Genomic DNA, 24,824 nt, shown 5'->3' on the forward strand with positions numbered 1-24,824 from the left:
AAAAAACCATTGCCTGAAGACTTGACTTTTCCCTGCTTGCCTTGAAGAAACTTTGGAACACAGTCAGATCCCATCCGACCCACATCTGGAGCTGCTTCCTTCACTTCCTTCAGTTTTGTTTTTTCCTCCCCTTTCCACTTTTTAAATTTAACCTGACTCGACAATTTACAACATTCTTCACAGCTTTGCACCTTGTGGAGCCCCATCTGTGCATGCAAAATGCTTCCAAATCCAAATGTTAGTGCTCTGGATTGCGGTTTAACTGCTGGAGTTCGAGGATTTGTGTTTCGGGGGAAAGGGAAGGGTGCTCTGCCTCCCACAGCGGGGGAAATAAACCTCTGTGCACTCTGGTTTCTTGTTCTTAACTATGACACCTGATGGATGGCAGGACATCTGCAAGAGGGTAATATAGACAGTGCAGTGGTAAAGGAACGGGGAAATGCTGCTGGAGAAGGAATTAGAACAGCAACACTTGAATTCAGATGTTCACCGCCATTAACACAGCACAGGGCCACAAAAAGAACCATTCAGACACTGTCTTGCAACAAATGGGAACCCAATATCCTTGTTACCACAGGCTGCCCTGGCCACATCTCCCAGCTCCGAGCCTTTTCCCCCCCAACCCCGGTGGGGTGGTTTTATCGACCACGGGCCATTCACAGGTGTGGCAGCAGCCTGAAATTTGCTTTGTGGTGTCTTTGTAGATGCAAAGTCACCTCAGAGTCACCTTGTGCCACCAGGTTCCCCATCTTTGTTTATTTCCACCTGTGAAATAGCTCTGACTGAAAGGGAAGTTAAACTCCCTTTGAATTGAAGAAAACGTACATATTTCCAAGCAAAAGATGAAAAAGAAAGGGAAAAATGTAGAAAATTCAAGACAATATCATCGATCAGAAATGCTCACGGGGGGTGGAAGCTCACTGCACGTGGTTCAGGGGAGATTACAACAGCCTTAATCTGGAGCTGTCCTTCATCAGTGTGAAAGGAGCAACCTGAGCGAACCTCAGCCCTCCATCCCCCTCCATTCTCCCCTCTCCAGCATTGCTGCTCCAAGAATGTCAAACTCTCCCTCGGGCAGAGAGGCTCACACCCTGAGAGAATGAATGGCTTTTAAGCGCCCTGCATCCCTTCAGCACAGCCTGAAGCAGAACACACATGGGGCAGAATACCCCACAAGAATATACTGAAGAAGGGAATTAAGGGAGGCACTTAAATTGTCAGCATTTTTTTTTTTTTCCTCGCTTAGGATGAAGGAATGAAAATCTGTATTAATTGCATGATCAGCTGTTGGGTTTTCTTTTAAAAATTCCCTACAAACTGTGTGGAAGGGAGCCAGCCACCAGCTTCAGTAATTCAAACTTGATATACTTAGAGAAACTACGTGATTTCCTAATGAATATTTCCCCTGAGTCAGGGGAGCATAAGGAAAGCTGAGGATTGCGGAGAATGAGGAGAAATATAGAGTAAGCTGCAATTGTTTCAGGCTTCATGTGCTAGAGACAGTAAAGGGGACTGTACCACTGTTTCCCTTCCAGAATTAAAGGTACTTCACTTAGGGCCAGTAGAAACTTTGGGAGCGAACTCTACCTGAACTGCAGTCATTGTTTGCATGATGGCTCAAACGATGCGGCGTGACATATTCCAAAACACGCAGGTGATTTAGATTAATTGTGCAGCACACAGACCTCTTACAGCCTGCGGTGAGACTGGGGCTCTGTGGCAGTGCACAATACTGTGAGAAAGGAGAACCCAGCTCAGGGTTCACTTAGCAGGGACTTGCGTTCTCCTGCAATTGTGATGCCACTCCTGACAACGAATCCTCCCAGCCCTCCGTGCGCTGCTGCAGGGTCTGTCACTGCTCCTCACCCTCCTGAGTGAGTCACTCCAGCAGAAGGCTCTGACAGGAGCCCTTTGGTCCATTCACGCTGAAGGAGCAGCAGTAATTAGTCATATTGAACAGAATAAAAATGAATATAATTGACACGAAATGGGTTCTACAGAATTTGTTCCCAAACCCAGTGGGGCTGAACCCTTATATTGTGCAAACACACTCCACAGAATCAATAAACTCACTGATTTATATCAGCTGACAACCACCCTGTTGAATTTAATGGGAAATTATCTCTTTTCTATAGATTTTCCCTACTGCTTATAATTACAGTTCTCTCAAATTTTACAGGATGATTCAATGATCCACATTCTTTGTCAGACCTTTTAGAAATGGTCTCAGTTTTGGAAAGCAAGTACATGGGAGAGATTCAGAGCAGATTTCAGACTAATCACAAACCTGAAGTTACTCTTAATTACTGCAGTGCTGTCAGGAGCACACACCTTCCTGACAGCCTCCAGCCTTTCCCACCCCTATTTCCCCACCCCAAGGGCTGTGGTAGGTACACCACACATTCTCCCGATGGTGGTAATAAGAAGGACCAGATCCCTTGGCAAAGAGACAGGTCACCCAGACAATGGGAGACCTCATCCCACTGAGGTTTTAGGGCCAAGGCTGTGAGTCTCAATAGCGTTATAAACTGTGTGAATTCATCCAGGTTTGGGTCATCGCTCATGTCCAGGTGTACCCCAGCACAAACCTGTTAAATGGAGCATCATCATGGTTACAGTGTCACCAGATGTCAGGGAGAGCGACTGGGCGCAGGAGTCCCTTTGTGAGCCACAGAATATCCCATTTGAGGCACACATTTAACCCTTCTCAACACCAAACAAATTTGTACATCATAGAATTGGAGTGGGTTGGAAGGAATGTCAAAGATCATCCACACCCAATCCCTCCACCACGGGCAGGGACACTTTCCACTAGACCAGGTTGCTCAGAGCCCCATTCAGCCTCACCTTGAACATTTTTATGTATTTAAAAGTTAGGAAGACTATATCAGCTACATTCAGTGCTGAAGAAAAGTACAGAGTTTTGCTGCCAATATTGCCTTAACTGGGACAGAAAAGGCTTTCCCCATTTGCTTAAACAGGAAAAGTAATTTCTTTGCAGATAGAGAGAAATTAATTTTGGGACAGAACCTTAGCTTATATCAGCTGAATTACACTGATCTACTGATCAAAGATAAGACTTCATTAACTTAAAACAAAATGGTGGAATTCATTTTTAAGTGATAATGCAAAACCTACACAGAGTAGACCCTCCAGTATGGTGAGAAGCAGGAACTGTCTCTTCCTGTGAAGTTGCAGATTCATTTTCATAAATGTATGAAATACTTCTCAAGCTAGTGGGAGTTGCTGTGCAAAGAACTTCGGTGCATTTAAAACACTCTTAAAGGCATTAACCTCCCACATTTTATGTTACAGTGTTCCCTAGGTAACCTTGGGGCAGGAACATCTTACTCCATGATATGAGTTTCCCCAAGAGGCTGTTAGAAGGAAAATCACCCCAAGACAGCAACAGCATTCAGACATCTTCTCTTTGAGTTACACCCTCATAACACCAGGAATATCAATTCATCTTTCCTCCCTGTAAATCAGAAGCTTCCTGTTACCAGTACTTAGGCACACACACAAATAACCTTAACAGAGCACATATAACTCATATAACTTAAAAAATAAACAAACCCTTCAGCAAGCTAGGGATAATTGTGTAGGCAGATGAAGATCGATGGTGAATCCCAGGGTACTGAAGTAGTAATTAAAAATAAACAAACAAGAGATAAAAATAGAACTTAGGCAAAGTATTTTTCCATAAGGGGTATACAGTAGTCAAGCACCCCATCAAAAAAAGCAGGAGAAGAACAAATTTCTATTTTAAGTAAAATGAGATTCACTTTCCAGTAGAAAATGGGCTGCAACCTCCAATTAAGTCAATTATCAAAGCCAGAATAAATTCCATTTTTTTGAGATTGGTAAACACCAAACATTTTTTAAAAATTCAGAGGGATCCTGCCCTTGACTATGCAAAACTTGTGTGATTTCTGCAATGCACACCAGTCAAACCCTCCTCTGCCCCCCAAAAGACCATGAAATACCTGGTGTTAAATGCCTTAGCCTGGCTCTTCTGCCTGAGTTATTTAACACAAAATCAGAATTTAAGTCCAAGTGTCTACTTAAACAACACTCCCTCGAAAATGAGAGAGGGTATATTGTGGCATCACTTCAAACAAAACACAAATACACTGGAAATCTTGCTTTAGTTTTCTCTTCTTCTGTACTTTGAGAAATGTGATGATTATGAAACGGTGATACAAGAATTCAGTGAGAGATACAGACCCACAAAAGGACACTCCAGAACAGTCCACTAATGTTCCTTGTGCATGAAAACTTTGTGTTTTTACTTTTGGGAGTAGACTCAATTCAATTTCAAGTGCAAAATTTAGAAATAAAAATGGAAGGCATAAAACAACAAGGAACATCAGCTTGCCATTTTTTTGCTTTTATGTATACTTTCTGATTCTTCATTATAGTTGCAATGCTTTGTGCAGTTTCACTTTAACAGCTTTCATTAACACTGCACAGAGTAATTTTCAGCCTTAGAAGACTAACTTGTATTTAAGTATACAAAAGCATGGTATTTTCTTACTTCAGTTGAAAAACTATGCATTATATCCAAAAATCACACTTAAATATGGAGGGGAAAGAGGAGTTCAGCATCGATGGTAGCAACCATTACACTACTTTGCACTACCTACATTTATATGAATATTGTTCCAGTTAAGCTGATGTTTGTTCTGTTCCTCATGCTCCTCAAGAAATATCCTGGCTCAACAGCTGTGCTAAAACACTGCATCCCAGCCACTGTAGATGCACCATAATTCAATTTTGCATATTGGTACCATCTTTTCTTTCTATACACTCTCCACATTATCCACAAAATCCACTATAGAACCAAGATGAAAAGTAACGTGGAGCTTTGGATCACAAAAAAAGGGGAAAAAAAATCTTTTAGGAAAGCAGCAGCAGAGCCAAGTGTAATTCACAACTGAGCACCTTAATATCTAGAGTTTTCACACCCTGGTCTGAAAAATCTGCTCAATATATACAGCTTCTCTCTAATAAGATCAGGGCTCTAAGATCAGCCAAACCTACCCACTGCTTAGCTGGCACTGAATTTGCTAACGCATTTCTCAGACTCATACTTCCTAATGGAGTCTTGAAAAGCTCTACTGAGGTCAATGAGGATAGGAGTTCTGAAGTCATACTCCCCAGTTCCACAGAGAGTGGGGTTTTTTGTATCCAATCAGCCCTTTCTGTGTCAAAAACAGGAGCAGACTTTGGCCACTGCTTCGACAATAAAGATAACTATATTACTGGTGAAAAAAAAAAGAACAAGTGTTCTCAAATTCCTCTAAAAAATCACTTTTTTGATTGCAAAATGGGGGCAATGAGAACTGCTTCGTTTTAAACATGAAAAATTACCAGTGATCAAGCACAAAGTGCTGCAGAATTGATGGAGGTTGGCTGAGCACAAGTACTGCTGAAAAGCCCAGTCAGGAAGAGCCAGCTGGTGAGCTCTGGGGTGGGATTTCTTGGGAGGGCTCTGTGGTCTGCTGCAGGTCATGGCAGTCCTGTCCTCAGCCAAGCTCTTGAATTTTGGCTCTGGCCTTGGACCACACCTCCAGAACCAATGGAGAGGTACAATGGTACGAAAAGAAGTTGGAGGTATTCAAGTCAGCAGGAACTGATTTAATTTAGAATCATAGAATGATTTAGGTTGGAAAAGACCTCCAAGATAATCAAGTCCAGCCTTTGACTGACCACCACCTTATCCACAAAACTGAGGCTCTAACCACCACACCCTGTCCTTTCCTGAGCACCTCCAGGAATGGTGACTCCACCTCCTCAGACAGTCCATTCCAATGCTCAACAACCCTTTCCACGAAGGAGTCTTTCCTTATGTCCAACCTGAACCTCTCTTGGCACAGCCTGGGGTTATGTCCTCCTGTCCTGACACTAGATTTAGCCTATTTTTACACCTCAGGAACTACCTGACATCCATTCCCAGCTTCTAACATGTCTTTGAGAACTTTGGGAAGAGCAGTGATATGCCAGAGGAAGGGCATGCAGCAACCAAAACAACTCATAATTAGAGATTAGACTTGGAAGACTCAATGCTTTCCTTAAAAATAGGCACCAAGCCTTAGCTGTTGTAATTTTTTATTATTCAGAGTGTTAATACAGTATAACTATGTTATGAAAGATCTGGAGTTAATGGAAATATCTGAGCATGTCCTGGAATGTGAAACAAAGGTGCAAGTAATCTCAAGCTTCAAAAGTTAAACCAAGTTGTGGTAGCAGGAGAACTAATGCTTGTTAGTGACAGCTTACTGCAGGACTTGCTCTATCTCCTTACTGTGTACATCGGATTCTTCAAGAGCCAGGCATTGACAGCACAATCAAATGCAGCCATTTCAGTGCCCTATCAGTGATAATGACCCACAGAAACACCCCAGCAATCCAGGAAGTTAATTCACCTGAACGCATGAATTGAGTTGTCTAGCCTGGGGAGAACTGGAAAATCAGTGAGTGGGATATACCTGTATTTCTTACCATACAATTCTGTCATTTTACCTTTCGTTATTTAAATTACTGAGAAGATTCAAAACAAGTATGGAAAAATGCTGCGCTGATCCACATTGCGCAACTGCAAGTGTCAGACACCTTGTCTGAATTAACATCCTCCAGCCCAAAAGCACCACTTAAACCTCAGTGTAATATTTTCTGTAATCTTCATACCACCCTTGTATCCTTTTTGAAGGCTGCAGCTATGCATGAACCCAGCAACATAAAAACTTGGAGTAATGTAGGACTATATTAAATTATGCATAATAGAAGAGCAAGTAGCAGATGGTATTGTAGAGTGTGCTGAGATACTGGTATTTATACAATAAGCATTAAAATAAATGTGTCTAGATAAATGAGGTTATTTGCAGGTATGACGCACCTGACACTGAAACAAATGTTTATTTTCAGGTTGTATGCATCATGCACAGGTTATTTTAGACAGATTTGCATCTGTCACATTGCAGGATTGATGTGACACAGAAATGCAGACAGTAGTAAAGGGAGCTCACAGTAGCAGGTATCAGAGACAGATAACTATTAGGAAACAAAGCCTTCATAAAACAACAGCATGGAACGAAAAGAAAAACCTACCAACATCAGGGAAAACAGGAGGGACAATAGGAGGTGGCAAAATGCTTCAAAACGCTTGAAAAATGAAAAATGAGATCAAGAAGTTAAAAGGGACCTGTCCTGGAAAAAAAATTACTGCAAGATGTAGCAGCAGCTGCTATGGAGTGTGACAGCCATTTAGGAGAGAGGGAAAACCCTACTGCCTTTTGCTCTACTCATCCCAATGAATGGCACAACTCAAAGACAGGAAATGCTGTCACAAATCAAACCAGGGCCGCTTCCTCCAGTCCTCTCTCTCTCTGGGCTTGTTCTCATACCCTGGTACAGAAGTGGGCAGTTGAGGTGTGGGTCCCTTTCACTGTGCTCATGAAAATAATATATAACAAAAATCCACTGCAAATAGCATGTATGTCATTGCCTTCAACTACCCTGGCAATACTTCCCCACGGTTGTAAACAGATTCTTTGACCTTCAAATCTCTTGCCCTAAATAGATGCCCACGTTCCTCATCTCATAAGAGGATACAAAGATGGACTTACAAAAAAGTCTCCTGTATTTTTGTCACAGAAGAAGAGCTCTAGGAGGAGATGGGCCACATTATATTCTGCCAGGTCTTACTTGGAAGATATTCAAATAATCACATGGGAACCAAAGCACGAGTTTGAGTGACAGGTGGTAAAAACTTGGTGGGGATTACAGTGATATTGTGCTCATAAGGAATATTAATGACGGAAGAAGAAGGCAAATAGCCCGGATTCTGAATGGGAAGGGAGCACTCCCTTCTGCGGTGCTTCAGACACAACCAACAACCCTGCATGTTTGAACACTTGTCCAGCCTTTCCTCACTCTGTCATAACGTCACTGCTTGGTTTACCAGGCATGTAGCTCAGACACTTACGGGTTCTAGGGGAGGTGAAATATCTATGCACAAATTAATCATGTTTTTTTCCCCTTACAAAACATCAGAAATAAAATTAAAGTCTCGTTCCACTGGCACATTTAGAAGCTCCTCGAATAGTCTATTCCAAATCCACAGCAATTCTACAAAACAAAATGAATAGCACAAATCCAGCAAATATATCTCCTGCCAAGATGAGCTCTCCCGTTTTAAAATCTTTTATAGCATCTAATGTATTTATTTGCAACAAGAGGGCATTATGCCAGTTAACATCTGTGTTCTCTAGAGTTGGTAATTCTGCCTCCCATAACTAGTCATCAATTCTGCATGAAAATACACGACTGTCTTTCCACTATAGATTCTATCTGCTACTCAAATTTTCCATGCACGTTTAGAGAAATATTTCTAAAATACTTCTGCATAAAGAGACATAGAGAGAAAAGGACAATTCATACACCTTTGGACATCCCACCCCCACCTACTGATGGTATTTATGGACCTTTGTATTCAGAGCTGATATTCCATTATGAAAATAATTAAAGACTAAATCTCTCGCTAATATAAATTGACATGGCTTCTTTGAAAGGTACAGGAAATTTCCCAGAAGTCCATCACAGTTAAAGAGTTAGTCCTCAAACCCTAGGGCAATCCACAGCACACAAAATCCGTAAATGCGCATATATTTTAACGTGCTTTAAATTACCTTAACTAACAATCAAATCAATGCAGGTGTCTTCCCCTGAAAGGCAGACATAATTTCACCAAAAGTAAGGAAATTTTTCTGGTTTATAACAGAAAAACTAGGTGCCAGAATTGTCAACAAACTCAATCCCTCTTCAAATTTAGGTGCCTGGATACCTTTCCGTATCTAGTATTAAATGAGCAGGAAAGAAATCCATCCTTTGCCAGTCAGAAATTATAAAGGAGAATCAAAGTCATAGGAGACAAAGGAAGGAGCTGAGATTTGGCCAAGATCAGGAGCAACTGCGTGGATCTAAGGTAAGCCATGTGCCAAGCAAAATTATGTAGGTCATTAGAATGCAATGAAAGAACCAATTTTGTTTCTAGTATCATCACAAACTCCTTCCTCAGCTGACCCTGCTGCCAGCCTGACCAACCCCGGGGTGCAGCTGCCCCACGCTGCTCACTGGCAACATCCCTAAAGGCTGCCAGCTAAAACTCTGCTCAGAACACCGAAACCTCCAACTCTCAGCCCTGAAATTCAGTTACTGGGATGATTGGCTTGTCAGTGTCTGTGCCCTCTGTACCTGGTTTTATGAGAAAATCTTCTAGCACTGTACTTTCTGTACTTGTACTTGCCATTGGAAACCCGAGAGCTCGGCATTCTTTGCACACAGGCATTTACAGAAAAAGCCTGTCCAACAGCACGGTCTGGTGACCATCCTACTAATTAGTGAATTAACCATTGCCTAAATGACAGGTGGTTCATAAAGGCCACTTACAGATGGCCTGGGGAGTATTAGCAGAAGGACAAGGGGCTGATTTTCACTGCCTCACTCAGCGTTTGCAGTGCACATTTTATTGTCTGACTGTTTCCCCAGGACCCTTTACTACTTCATGCTTGGGATCTGCGCTTTGGTTTCTGCATAGCTTCAATTGTACAAAGAAAATAGCTGTGTAACACTCCAGCAATCAGAACAAGGGATTTCAGATGAAGTGCTGTGTGCTCTGAATATCCGCAGAAGAAACATCTTAGAATGATGAGGTCAACAACATACCCAGCGCCTCCTAGAGAAAACACATACCAGTTTTTACTGCTTCTTGAGAGGTTTGTGAGCCAAATTATAGTTCCTATATTATTGTCAAACACTGTACTCAGGTTCCCAGTTTATTGGTTAGAGGCAGGCATTTTATTTATCTGTTGCAGTTACTGTTTTTTCCTTTTTTTCCTTCAGGTTTCTCTTCAGCTTGGTGTCTTCTCTTGAAATTGCTCATATTTGGAGCAAGAAAGTAGATTTATTTTCTGTGATATATGTTCAGTTGGTGATATCAGAAAATAAGTAGAAGAATGTGGTATGGTTTCAGGTTACATGTAGGAGCCAATTTTCTAGGATTAATGACTCAATTAAATGGAAGTATAACTTCAATATTCTTTTTTAAAATGTGTGTCAAATCACACAATCTTTCTCATTCGTGGAGAATGAGAAAACTGGAAAATGTTTTAGTTATTTTACAGACCAGTGGAGTTCTGAAAGTCAGGACTTATTTTTGTCTCAATCACAACAGACCAAACTTTCAAGCTTATGTACATACATTCTTGCAGGACAATTTATAGCAGTGCAATGTCAGTCAGTACCATAATTAAAGAAACAACAGAGTTTTCACACTAGCTATGACTGTAAATTACTCTTTACCTCACTGTCCAGATTATAAACTCAATTCATCCTTTTGTCCAGAAATCACCACCTTTATAGATGGTTGTCCAACACAGAAGGTTAAAGTGGAGCCATTCAGCCAAGACACCTTTTGCCTTCCCAGTCTCAATATAAATACTGAAAGTGGTTCAAATTTGGCTTGATGCATTTGAAACAGGAAATTATGTACTTCTACAATTGCCAAAAAAAATGGCCTACATCGAGGCTTTTTTGTTCTCACTGCACAGTGCAATTATCAAAGGCTAATGAGCAAAATTTCTCTGTGAGTAGGTGAGAAATCCTTTGAGTTTCTTCCCCCCACTCTTTTCCAAGAGTGAACTATGACAGTCAGAGAACTTTTTTTTTTAATGAAAAGCATTATAAGGTTGCAGTGTATTCCAGCATGGATATAGCACCAGCCAGAATGAAGGAACCACTTACTAATCTTATGTGATTCTACCCAATTCTCCCACACTCTTGAGTCATGGTCAAGCTGTTGAGCCTCCATATACTGTGATTAATGTAAGCAGCAAGTAAAAGTGCTCTTCTCTGACAGGAGATTTTGACTCCACCTCTCTATTTTCCACTTAGTCCAGACCTGAATGCAATGAGAAATTGTGTGATCAGAATCATCTGAGCAGTTATGATACTTCTGTATAAAAAAGTGCTCTGATATTTTTTGGCAGGGACTGCTGCCTCCTAATCATCAGACTCACATCTTCACAACACAGACAGCAACAATAGGCACTGTCATTTCCTCTAGAATTGGAGCACAAAAGCCTTCAATATGTTTGATTTTTCTGTCTCAGAACTCTTGATTTTCCAGGTTGTCCCTAAACACAAAACACAGAAGTTTTATTGTTCATTTTATAATGAAACACTTCAGCATTGTGGCTTATTGTTTGAATGGTAATTAGGTATTTTTGATCTTCTTTTGAATGCTACTTTCTTTTTAATTTAAACACTTTTTGTTGTTGAGCAAACTGAGGTATATTCCTGGCTGTCACACTACAAACAATTCAATTTGGCAGATTCTGCACCTGTCACTGTTTTGTGTCTCCTCATAAGAGGAGAATTGCATCGGTGCAAATGTCCCCGTTGATCTGCCTCTACCACCTATGTCAGCTTTGCAGTTTATGCTGGCATCCATCAACTCTCACTGTAGAGATGATGTACTGTCTCACCACAGATGATGTAGAAACACCAGGCATTGCCAATTCTGGCCACAGTCTGAGAAATACAGACTTAAGGCATTTATTTCTCAAACATCCCACTCCAACATCTGGGGAAAAATAGCAACTACAATGCGAGCTCTTGAAATATACTGCTCTATGAGGAAATCAAGGTGGTTTTTTGTGCATCTGTATGCATGAAGATCACATATTCTACCAAGAGCAATAGAGCATGATAGAAGTTCATTGTGCTTTAGTGAAAAGGTCATTAGACATTTGAAATAGTAATTACCTGTATCTATTCACTACCCGCTATGACATCCCAAGCAAGAGAGTTCTCTTTTATCATGCCTTTTAGACAGTACATTTCACAGACACTGTAACAAGGAATGCAAGTTTTTTTTAAATTACTTTTGTATTTTGAAATAAATTATTACATAATACTTTTGAGGATGCCATCTTTCTTTTGTGGACTTGGAATGAGAAAGTGAAATGCCTAACAGCAAAAACATTGACAAATATTGTAAGACCTCTCTAAAGAGAACTATTAATTTAAACCACAGCACTCTGGTGCATTAAAATACCTATTGGTAAATTCTGTATTTGAGAGATACGAGGAGGGAGCAAGGGGCCACCACCAAGGCAGAGCTATTGCATCATGCTCAGGCTATGATCAGTTGTTTCATAAAAACAAGATCAGACCATGACCAGCAGCAGCTCCAGCCTAGCTGCACGGGTTTTTTTTCCCCCCAAGAAGACACTTAATATAAAATGTAATCATCCAAAATTGTCAGACCTAGGGCCCCCTTATAAAAGGTCCCACACTGAAGGGATACAGAATGTTATTTTTTTAAAAACTGAAGTCTTTGTATTTCACATTTCAAATGCTTTTTGATTTTTCTTTTTTTTTTTTTTGTACCTTTAATACAAGCTAAAAATAATTTTAATGGTGATTGCCATGGCAATAAGTAAGCTAAGCTCTCAATATTTGAACTTCCAACTAATGCTGGAGTGCTTGGTGTCATGCTTTGACTGTGATTTATCGCACCCAGTTTAACAGAACAAACCCCACACAACACCGAGGTTCATCATAGCTCCACACAGGGCAGCACAGGGAGGAATTTGGATCCAGCTGGGAAAGGAACAAGGACACATGAAGTGTAAGTAATTTCTTGAAAGCAGGAGTGGTGTGCTTTAATATATGGGAATGCAGCTGTAATAGCTGCTGCTTTCAGCCAGGGAACTGAGGACTGGCTGTGGAGGGGCTGTTCTGCATTTTCCATGAGTACCTCTTCCCAGTCCTCCTGTTTTGCCACTTTCTCCTGCATAAAGCCTATTTTACCTGCTTTTTCTCAGAGGCAATAAATACAGTCCTAAGTGAAGAGGTCCAAGTCTCCAGAAATAAACTTGGAGTACTGCAGGTGCCTCCATGACTTTGGTGAGGCATTGAGAAAATGAACTTGCATTGATATCAAAAGAAAACTGTCATTGATAAGGCCCTAGGAAGAATTTTATATCTCTGCCTTGCTTTTATTAAAGATATATGATATTTCTCTTTGTATCACTCAAATTTGGTATATGCTTCATTATAAGGGACATAAAAGATGGGTGATCAGAAAAACTTTCAATTGTTTTTCCTACTTGACTTGCTATATAAAGAGCAAGAAGCCTGATTTTATAGACCCTAAAATATAAAAAGTATTCAAAATCCAATATACAGCTTTTTGTTGTTGTTTGCTTCAATAAATCTACATTTTATCTTCTCTGCAGGGCACAAGTTTATCTCCCAAACAGCATCCATTTTGAAGAAGTACTCATCAGCACTGCAGGACAATTTTTTTGAGAAGTGCTGCAGGATTCCTGACTCCTACGGAGCAGGAGTATCAGAATAATATAAAGATTAGAGCTTAAAACATAAGTAGAGGAGAGCATATCTGCCCTCACCTTCTATGACAGACAGCGCTTTGGTGTGCAGATGCGCTGTTAGAAAACGCACAGCCTCCCTCCAAACTGTGAGAAAAGCAGCAATATCATGCAGGTGTGTATTCACGAGGCCAGGTGCAGGCAGACAAGCCTGATTCTGACACCACACGTAGCCACTCACCTGTGACTTGTAATTTTTCACTCGTTCTGCATCTCTGCATAACTTTCCTCAAATCAAAACCCTAGTTCATCAGACTGCACATTACCACCAGGACCCATTACCACAGCTTGAGCCTTTATTAAGGTATCAATATTCTTCCCAGCACTCTTTGCTCCACAATCCCCAATTAAATTACTGCTTTAATTGTCTGCTGTCACTGACAGATAGGTGAGTTCATGTGCTGCTCCACAGCAGCAACTGAAGGTTCTTGCCTAACTGCAGAATTACAGTACAGATTTAAGTGTTCTTTCTTTATGCTTAAGAAATGGTCATAAATCATTGCTTCAGCACAATCTGCTCCAAATGGTGTGTTTGGGGATTTTTTTTTTTTTTCCCTTTTTCCAGGCTGTGATTCACACTAGCACTTGCCACTGGCCTGATTTAGGAGTTCCTTTCTGCTTTCAAATCTATCAATATTCTGAGAGCGCTAATATTCACCATGAGTATTCCTCTTAAAACAGAAAGATGTATTTAAAGCAGGTGTCCATATTTTGTGTGCCTGGGAATCCTTCTTATATTTTAATGAACATCCAAAAGTGAGGAAAGGGATTGACACCCTGGAATTAAGTTAGAAAGCCAAATGCTTTAAGTTTTCTAGTAAACAATACATTGTTTTACCTGGACTAAGCCTCACCATGTTCCCTGCAGAACGAGAGCAACCAAAAACGATCAGGAGCAATGCCACCCACCTGCACATGGCTAAAAGTGACAGTGCCTCCAGCCACACAATATCCTTTTTATTCTGTTTTGATTGTTTTATATAAGATCAGAGATTTAAACTGTGCTGAAGTGCTTTATAGCTCCAGCTAAGTTAAGAACTGACATTTTAATGGCACGTTTGAGGAATTTATATAGACAAGTCACCTGACCCTAATGTGATATCTTCAGTGTAGCCCGGAGTAATTCAGCCCAGACCCCGCGGGGTCAGACAAAACTGTAACTCTCTTTAGTCTCTGGGCTATTAAAATTCAGCTAGACTATGAAGTTGACAGCTGTTTACTGTAAGGTTACCTCCTGCCTGCCAAATAATGGGGCTGCTCTTGGCACCTTTCCACCCTCGGGGTGGAGAAAAAGCTTCCTTGTCATCAGAAGGGAGCTGAAAACACCATGCTCCTCCAGCTGGGAGTGTGGGTACCTTAGAAGAGGCTTCAGTGAGACTGAACTGCTCCGTTCCCTTACCTCACTTCTTCTCAGAGTAAATGTTATCACGGCATTTGAGGGGGAATATAAACTCCAAGCTAGAATTCTGCCTGGTAATACTGGCAGATCCACAGAGAGATTAAGAGTAATGGCACCTGCTCTTGCAGAGCCTCCCAGCTTTCTCAGGATACCCACACTGCTGTGGGAGAGAAGACCAGGCTTGCTCCCTTAGCTAGAAGCAAAATGAAATACTTTCTCCTTTGTTACATGAGGGAAAAAAAAAAAAAAAAAAAAAAAAGCCAGCCATAATATTTTATCATCAGCTGCCAAGAAGATGCGTATTAATGATTAAAAAAAAGACAAATGCCATGTCGAGGTCAAGAAACATCACAGAAAAGTCAGCAAAATCCTCTCATTAGAGCCCTAATCCCCATTCCTCATACTTTTGTAATTCTGTGTTTTACTGTTTCTAAAACCGCTCTCACGTCTGTAGAAAGCATTTTGCAATATAACAGTATCAGCTAAAAATAGGGTAGGGAATACAACAACTCCCCTTCCTTTTTAGCTTTCCAGCTCTCCTGTGTGCTCTCTGCACAAGCCCATGAGTTTGCATTCCCTGCCACAAAGCTTGGGTGTCTCATCAAAGAGGACAGACCCTCCTCATTTTCCTTTGCAGTCAAAGCCATGCTCAAATGTACAATTCAGAACCACTCAAAACACGTGCAAACAAACAAAATCTTCCACTTTTCAGCAACTCTACCTGTAGAAGATTACATAAAAGGCAACAAAACTACAAATTCTTCCTCTTGCTGTGTTTTTAAAAGAAAATAGAGAGACAACTAGTAATTTTCACTCAAAAAAATGCAGTGTAACTACCTACCTGCAACAGCACTGCTGGGCTTCTGATCCTCACAAGGGGAGCTGCCAGTCCACCACCCCAGCTGGCTCAGGTGCCCAACCTGAAAGGTGGAGCCCCCTCTGAAGACCTCTCCTTTTAAAATTTGCAGTTAACGAGCTCTAAATAGCTCTTCTTGCACCTGCCTTGTTTGGGTCTTAGGCTCTGTGTAAGCGACCCCAAGTCCCAAACTCAGCGTGGGAGTTGACTGTGGTGAGCAGCAACTGCTGTGTGGGTGTTTCAGGAGCTGGCTGGGAGGCAGCTCACTGATACTTGTAGGTTTTAAGTCACTTGATAACTTCTGCAAATTTTTTCAAAGTGCTTTGAACACCACGAAACGTGAGCAAAGCCAGGATGCAATGGAGATACCCCTTGTGAACACAAAAGGTGTTTTCACCCTAAAATGAGCTGCAGAGCAGATATTCATCAGTCATACGTGGAGCCCAGGATTAGTGCAGGTTTAACAGCCCAGGCTGAGGGTAGCAGAGATCTGCTGCATCCCATCCCACTCCATCCCATCCTCTCCACATTATCCAGTGAATTTTGCTAGTCTGGGCTGGTACTCTCACTCTCTTCATCATCCATCAATGGTTGGCAGTTGTGTTCCCCAGAAACGCAATCTCCACGCTTCCTGGGCATTAGGATCAACCGTAATTCCCATTTATTTTACTTGTCTCACTCATTGTTATTTACCAAGCCCTCCTTGGTTTCTGTGCTGTTAGTCCCTCTGTTTTCCACGACTAAGATGGATGTTAAGTTCTTAGCAAACAGGACTGTTCAACAGATGGCTGCTCACTTCATGCTCTATTGGACTGATTGTTTGGTCTTTATATAATTAGATTTTTTTCTGGTGTTTTGTGTTATTTTAATGAATCTTTAATAATGGATGGGGCGAAACAAAAAAGGCTCTCCTCAAGTGTAATGATTTTTAATAGTTAAGAGCAGGACTTCTCATATAACAGTATTTTGGCCTGAAAACCATCTTCAGATTCTACTTGTGCATGTGCAGGAAATTGTTTGGATGCCATTATTTTTAAAAACTCAAGTAATTTTCTTCAAACCAAGATAATTTTCCTCCTCTAATGAGTATTATAAAACCTGTCAGGTCTGAGGCTTCTATCTTTAGTCATTTGTTGGAATTATGCAAGTCCAGAATTTAAAATAGAACATATGGAGCCTCCTGACTCTGTTCAAAAATGGCAGAACTAATTCCATAGAAAGATTTCTCAGAAAAAAGCTGACTTCGAAGCCAAGTGGATCATGGAAAATTTTAGCAAAAAGTATATTTTGAGAAGGTATGAGTTGCTTAAAATGCTGTGTTGCATCTTAATCTTAACTTCAGCATTTGCTATCGGGATTGCTGTAATAACATTATAATTATCTATAATATCTGAGAAATTTTTGTTCATCCTACTTAAAGGTAATGCAGTGTGAGTCACTAAAAATTAGAAAACTGAATTGCCATTTTAATTTCAGGATATCATTGCCTCTGCTTTGCTCAACGCAGATACACCTAGCTGGGAAGAAAGTTTTACACACATATATATATATATATGTGTGTGTGTGTGTGTGTGTGTGTGTGTATATGTATGCATATATTTATACACAAGTGCACATTTACACAGAGCAAAAAACAGACTTGATAAAATTGAACATCCCTGATCCTTTGGGCACTATAGTGCTGGACACTGAGAAAAAGTTACTCCATGAGGCTTCTCCTGCCATCTGTTATTTCTCTCTGTGCTTCTCGGCAGCTTTTCCCGCTGACAGGGCGGCGGTGAAGGTCTGAATCCAGCGATCTGAGTGGGTGATATCCATCAATCTTGTGCCACACGTATGCACCATTGCTAGGCAACAGGTAGCAGCACGACACCCACACCCTGCAATTTCCTTTTGGTGACTGAGACTTTTACTATATTAATTATACTGAACTTTATTTCATGCATTTCAGGCATTAACTTGTATTTTTGAAAACTCTTTGAGCTAAGATTACTTTCTGCTGCTTGTTGAATGAATAAATATTGGCAGCTGATAAAATCATCGTTCTAACAATTGCCAGATATGAATGTGGCACATGAAGGATTCTAAAATTGCAGATAAGTGTGGTATCAGATTATTTTTTGTGTAGAAAATAACTATGCTACAAGGAAAAATTTTTGTTAGGCCTTCAAAACATAAGAGACATAAAAAAATGAGAGGATAACTAGGGAGGTAGTTCCTTTATTCTCTACTTGCTTTCCCTACTCTGTTTTTTTTTTGCTGGCTCCTCTCTTTCAGTGGTTAGGATGCTACAGAGGGACTAAGCTGCAGATTTGCTTTCATGCCCCATCACAGACTTTTTGTGTGACCAGGGGCACATGGGGCTGTGTTTTACTACAGAGAGAAGGCAAGTGAGCTGCACTCATTTTACTCCTCTTGAATTAGCCCAGCTTAGGAAAAATGGCCAGCCCTTCAGCTTTATTGCACCCTTGCAGGCAATGTATTTTCCTATGGATCTGGGATTTCTCAAGGATGCACTCCACAGTTATTTAAGCTGCAATAAACTGGGCCATTCTACACATTTAATTTTGAAATAATTTGCCTGTCCTTTCTGAATACACAAAGGAAATCCCTGAAATGTGCTCAAATGGAGCTAGACTATTTGTTGTAAAGTGCTTGTGTTAGCCACTGATGAGTAATAGTAAGTTCAGCTTTAGTTCACACCCTCTGAGAAACCAGGCAAATCAAAATAACAGTAGCATCATATTCATATTCAAAGTTTTGCCAGCAGACAAAACGTTGCTTGAGGCAACCCCTGAATTACAACCCAAACTACATTTGCAGCAAAAAACCCTTTGAAGGTGTGTTCAAATGATCAATTAAGTTACCATTACTTGCAGAACTGCCACTGGTAGAAACCAGGGTCCAAGCTAAACATGAGTAATTCAGTAGGCCAGTATCACTTATGAGAAATTGAACAAAGCCTTAATCAACTTTACCTCACCTCTATCGCTTTATATGCCAGTGTTTGTGAGCTCACTGTGATCTGTGTGTGTACATATAAAGTTCCTTGACACATGAAAATTCTATATCAGTGCAGACAGTTCCTTAAGAGCAGCTTAGCTTTTGCTGTATTAAGCTGATTGGAAAGAGGGAAGAACTCTCCAAACCTTTATGTAATTATTTTCTTCAAGACAAGTTGGTTTATATGATATATTTTGTAACATAATTTTTATAAATGAAGCCTCTTTTAAGTGAGTCCATGGGATCTGAATCATCATCATTTATTGTGCAGGCATGTCCTGCACTTGCGTGTTTGAGGATTATTTACTGCTCTTACTCACCAGGTTTTATGTTCAGGTTATATCTATGACTGGAATGCACTTTCCATTCAGAAATTTAATCTGAATACAAAGGGAATGACTTCAAGAACTTGAAATTAACAAAGAATTTTTTTCTTTTCCTCTGCAACTGGATCTCTCCTGCCATTGGCTCAGCGTTGCAAAGGGAAGTAAATTGCAAGGCTGAACGCAAACCTAAAGGCAGGAAGGTTGTTGAGCTCAGCTCTGAGGTTTAGCCAGGGGGAAAAAAAGAGAGCAGTAGCTTTAGAAGATATTTTCCCTCTCCATTTAGAGCTTAAAAAATCAGTGCTGGGATAGGCCCAGATGGGTCGCTGTGTTTGAATGCAGAGTTCTCCATGGCACAGGGTGGACTCCAGAAGGAAAGTCCAAGTGCTCGGAGCAGCAGGTCAGGCACAGCCTGGAGAGCATCGCTGCAAGGAGTTGTGTGAGGGACTCCACATCCAGCCATGATTAATGGGCTTGGAGAACGAGCTCTCCAGCTACAAAACACACCTCCTTAACACCGAATCCCGCTGGCCTAGGCGAAAAAAAATGCAGGCTGACAAGCACACATAAAAACCTGCACGGGGTTTTGATTAGTTTGTTCCCTGTTGCTGCACAGTTCTGTGCCAGACACGAGCCCAGTGAGAGCAGAGAACCACGCCATGCTTGCAAATACCTGGCAGTCAGATAGGAGCATGACTTTGAGAGTCAGAATTTATCGCATTTATCGCTTAAAAATACTGTTGTTTAACCAACAGAGTGGTTTCAGTTGCCCTGTTAGTATTTGGATTGTTGTAATTTCCGCTAAGAATTTAGCAGGCAACATCAAAAGCTTTAGCTTGGGGAATTCCTTAGCAGGGATATGTTTAACACAATTACAGATGTATTTGTAGTAGATGCAGAACTTGCTGTAGGAACTGATAATTTAATTAGATTCAGGGGTTTATGATTCATACACCTAATATTCTGAGTACAATATTAAAAAATAAATACAACTTAATTTTTCATAGGGCGTTGCTTTGTTCTGCTATACAAGCAAAGAGCTGATTACATGGAAGGCACAGGTTTGATTGGCTATAAAAATCAGGACCTCATTGTACTCTGAAATAGCTTTCAAATACAGCTAAAGAAAACAGGCTTCATATACATAAATACATAAAATCCCCAGGGAAATATTAACACCATATTTGGGAATTTTATGTTGAAACTCACAAATAATATGAAGCCTTGAATACCAGTAGCTGAAACAGGAAAAAAAAAAAAAATGTTCTTCATAAACTATTTATAATACACATTTCTTAAAATGTTAACTCTCAGTTTTGCACCAGGATTTAATGCAGCTGCCATGAGACTTTTAAGTAAAGTCTCCTTGTATCTCTAGGCTACATTCTGTGATCAGCAGAAGTGCTGGCTTTACCATTTTTATAGACCTGATCCAGTAGTAGTTCAGTGACAGTAAAATTGCACCAGTGAAACTGAGAGAATCAGGCCCATGTTTATTAAGAAGAAATATTTCTTTATGGGTTCAGGAGATGCTTAATACATGTCTGGATGTATGTGATAGGCAGGGAAAACCAGTCTTCTCCTGGACTGACTGTACAATTTAAAATGCATATGGTATCTCTAAACCCTCATGTAAAACAAGTTTGCTGTATCTGTGGATGCCATGAATGTCAAAGGGATTTAACAGACTTTTTTACTTTATTTAAGCAGTGCATCAGTGATGCACTCGTTGTTAAAACCCTGTAGCTACCTGCAACTGAGCAAAACCCCCATAACTTACAATAAATACGGTGTGTCATAAATCTGGGTAGAAAGAAATTTAAGACCTGAAGATCTAAGAAAAAAAGAATCCTTTGGCAGAGGAGGCAACATTTGTATAGATTTTCTATACAAAGTCAAAATCACTCCCCTTCCAATTGCCTCAAGAAAGCACAAGGGACGTTACGTGTGATGCTTGCTGCAGAGGTTGTACTACTTGTTGTAGCCTTGTAGAACCTCTTCCATCCAAACTGGTGCCCCTGCAGAACCCCAGCTGCTGGGTTTTGTGCTGGGGAAGAAAGGGAAAAGGAGCAGGTGAGCAGTAGAGCCACACATCGATTCGGCACCAGGAGGGAGTCATCACAGGGATCCCGGGGCTGGGCTCCTTCTGCCAGGGAATAATTCACTGTGCTGTAAACCTACCACACGTAAGGAAAGCAGAGGCCAGAGACACATCCCTAATGGACACATTTCACAGGATTTCTCCTTTGAAAAGTGGCTGTCAGTGCTGCAGCTGGAGCCTACCCAAGGCAAGATGGTTTCATGCTTCGGGAGAAGCGGACACAAAAGTGCAGTTTCAGAAGACAATGAAGCTGCTCCTCATTGTCTGAGTGGCAGTATCAACTGAAAATAATCCTTCCAGCAAATGTCAGGATTTTTTATTTTGTTAGGAAGTTGGGTCTTAGTGTGTTTATGTGCATGATTAACCCATCTTTGTTTTCAATTTTCAGATTGTCTATGATTGAGAACTGTAAGATTATAAAATTTAAAACACCAGACGTACTTTGGCACTCAGAAGACATCAGCATCTAAAGCAGTTTTTCTCATGCTTTGCTCCTCATCAGGGTGGACAGAGAATGTTACCAAATTGCAGAGGTGACATTTTGCTGATGCACAATAAAAGATGAAATGTAGGTATTGGTATTGGGTGTATCTGGATTTTTCCCAATGCTCTTTTGTTGGTTCAGCTTCACAGAGTGATGATTTTTTTATTTGCTTTTAAAAAGCCAGAATTATCTAGGTACTATTTAGCCATTAAATTTCCTCAGTATGCATATACAGATAACATAACAAGAAGACAATAAAGATTGCAGCTTGATTCCTTATTTCTTTTGTTCAACTGTTTCAAGTTCTCTTCCTGGAGGAAGATGCAATAGTTTCAGCTGAAATATAGAAAGCTAATGATGTGCAATTCTAATGTGCAAAACAGAATCCCTATTACAAGAACCCTTAGACAATAAACATATAATGAGTCCAGAAGTAATTTCTCACTGAAAGCTGATGGTTCCAGAGTCCTTGACCTCAGTGTGAGATTTGTTTCATCAAGATGGCCAAAGCCATCACAAGTACATAAATTGGAAAAGGGCAAAATGATTATATCAAGACATTTAGAAAACTATTCAGACTAATGAATGCAATCTACAGGAAGATCAGCCAAGGTTAGTACCAGATGTTTCTTGTCCCACGTGCCACAGCTTGATTGTATTGTAATTAATTCAGCTGAAAAGTCTCTGTGAGAACTGTTTTCAGCACAATTTCAAGCTTGGTTTCAAATACCGGAAATCATTTCTGATTTCTTAAAACATCCTGGAAAAAAATGTGAGACTCTGCAGTTAAAGCATGCCAAAAAGTACTTATAAAAATTGCATTTAAAGACCACTGAAGGAGTATTCTCAAAATAGTTATGATTACCACCAGGCCTTTGGGGCTCGGCGCCCAAAGTTACAGCACAAAAGTTCAGGGCTTTATCCAATAAACATTTGGCCTGGGATCATAATCCAAGATCAGAGGTACAACAGAATTTTGAACCAAGCCATAGTAGTATTTATCCAGTTCACCACCCGGAACATGAACAAACAAAAAAAATCAATATTTCACAAAGTATTTTACAGCTCATCTTCTATTGTTTTATGGCATATTATATGAAAGACCTACTATATTCTTGTTGGGAAGAAAGATGCTTGTAGTTATTTAAAGTTTGAGGTCCGGTTAAAACGGACTTTAATGAAAGTCAGATACTTATAGGCATGAAGTTAAGAAATAAATAAAACAGAACATACTTTATCGTAATATACCACTTTATTTTGATGTAACATTTACAGAAAGACCACATTGAAATTGCACTTCCAAACCACTTTAAACCTAATTCTGGACAATACAAGCCTGAGACAAAATGAGATATGTTAAAAATTATGGGTCTGGTTTTCCCAAAGCATCGACCACCGAAGTCTATATTTAACTTCAGGTAAAATTGTGTTCAGCATGCCTGAAAATTGGGCTCTAAATTAAAGATAAGTGTTTTTACCTGGGTAACATCCCTGTAAATACCACCCACCAATTATATAGTTTGTTCCCATAGGAAAATTGTCTTCTGAATTATTTTAAGATAAAAGCACAGACCAGTGTCAGCCCTCTTACAGGCTGCATACCAATGGAAGGGGGAGAAGGAAGGATTTATTTGGAATCTTCTAATTGACCTCAGTGGGATTCGGCCTGGACCCATTAAAACATTTATGAAAAGTAGTTTTAGAGCATGAAGAGTACCCAATCTAAAACATTAATATCTAGGTAATATTAAAAGTAATTTGTTTCAGAATTGCAGGCAGGGGAGGAACAAAATCCTGGTTGTATTCAGGACTAAATTCCTTCAACTTTCTGTTGATCTTTTTTATATTTTTTTTTTTTTTTTAATGTTGCAGAGAACAAAACTGTTGTTTTTCCTCAGGGTCCTCCTTCCTCAACACTGACCAAAGTGTTAGTGACACTCCTTGCTTTCAGCTAGGTCCTGCATTAGCCTGATTTTTGTACTAATGTGCCAACATTAGTGCAAAATACCACAAATTCTTCCTTTCCCAGGACTGACGTAGGCAGCTGAAAGCATTAAAATAAATAGGCCTCTAAAATGAATGTGTTTTCCAGGAAGTAAGCGTAGAGGTATCCAGAGCCAGGGGGAATGTTCAGAACAGGGGAATTCAATTCCAGGGTGCCACAAAGCATTTTCCATCACTACAGCATGGCAGAAACCTCTTCTTAATGCTACGATAGATGCTCTAAATATGCCACTTACTCAGAATTATTGGATATGGGAACATGTAAATCTACCAATAATGCTTTTGCTCTACGAAGGGCACAGCTACCAGAGGTAACTGGCTCCCTAAGGGTTTAACAGGAGCTTTTCAGATGGTTTCAACTCCAAACATGAGTTGCTGCTGGTGTACGATCTGTAACAAGTATCTGCATGAAATCATCTAGGGAAAGTGAAGACAGTCAGCAACAGGAAACGTTGCATTATAAACGCAGATTGGTAGGAAACATTTTTGACCTTCCCTGCCCAGTACATCTTTTCTCCAATTCCTAAATCAGTGGTTTTTCCTGTTGTCTTTTACTATTTGCTTCCAGAGCCTCCCCAAGTGATGGATGGCCATAAACACATTGGCCTTGGAACACATGGATGTTGTGTGGTGTCTCTCCCAAGGAGAAGGAGCCGTGTGGTTATCCAAGAGCAATAAAAGACATAATTTCAGTGAGTTATGTAGCAGCCCAGCTTTTGAGTAGAAAAGATCTGCAAGAGCTCGTGATGCCAGTGCTTATTTTCTCTTCTCCTCTCAGAGGGATGTGAAGGAGTCACCTCACCCAGGGCTGTGAGTGTTCCCAAGGTTGTCCATGCTGGAGGTCAACATTTCGTTGTCTCTCCCCTGACTACCTTTGACTACCTGGAACTTCTAGGCATTGAGGTATTTAAAATTTGCCATTTTGGAGTTGAAAAGCAAAACATTTTGATTTGAGAATTTCATTTCAATGTCTTTTGAGTGGTGTGGTCTCAACGCTTTGTGTCCTTTCATTTAATTTGTGCTTCCTACCTGGGCTGTGTCTTACACAGACAACTGCAGCCTGTTTCTCAGACAACTCAAATTTCAACCAAACACAAATGCTTTCTTTTCTTGATTGTTTTTCAGGAAAAAAAAAAAAATAGATTCGTTTCAGGGCTACAAATTTTTAGGGAAGAAGCAAAATCTCTGCTAAAATTA

General features: G+C 40.4%; 1 protein-coding gene across 3 annotated transcripts in view; it reads right to left on the reverse strand.

Annotated features, from left to right (window-relative positions):
• NLGN1 (neuroligin 1) overlaps nt 1–15,833 on the reverse strand; it is a 422,565-nt gene extending 406,732 nt beyond the window's left edge. For 2 of the 3 annotated variants that reach the window (XM_040074143.2, XM_040074141.2), the window contains exon 1: nt 15,698–15,833. The gene's annotated coding sequence lies outside the window, so the exon portion shown is untranslated. The remainder of the gene's footprint in view (nt 1–15,697) is intronic. The other variant, XM_040074139.2, reaches the window with a different exon arrangement.
• Between the last annotated feature and the right edge of the window lie 8,991 nt (nt 15,834–24,824).

This window comes from Hirundo rustica, chromosome 10, assembly GCF_015227805.2.
Source record: "Hirundo rustica isolate bHirRus1 chromosome 10, bHirRus1.pri.v3, whole genome shotgun sequence".
Taxonomy (NCBI): Eukaryota; Metazoa; Chordata; class Aves; order Passeriformes; family Hirundinidae; genus Hirundo; species Hirundo rustica.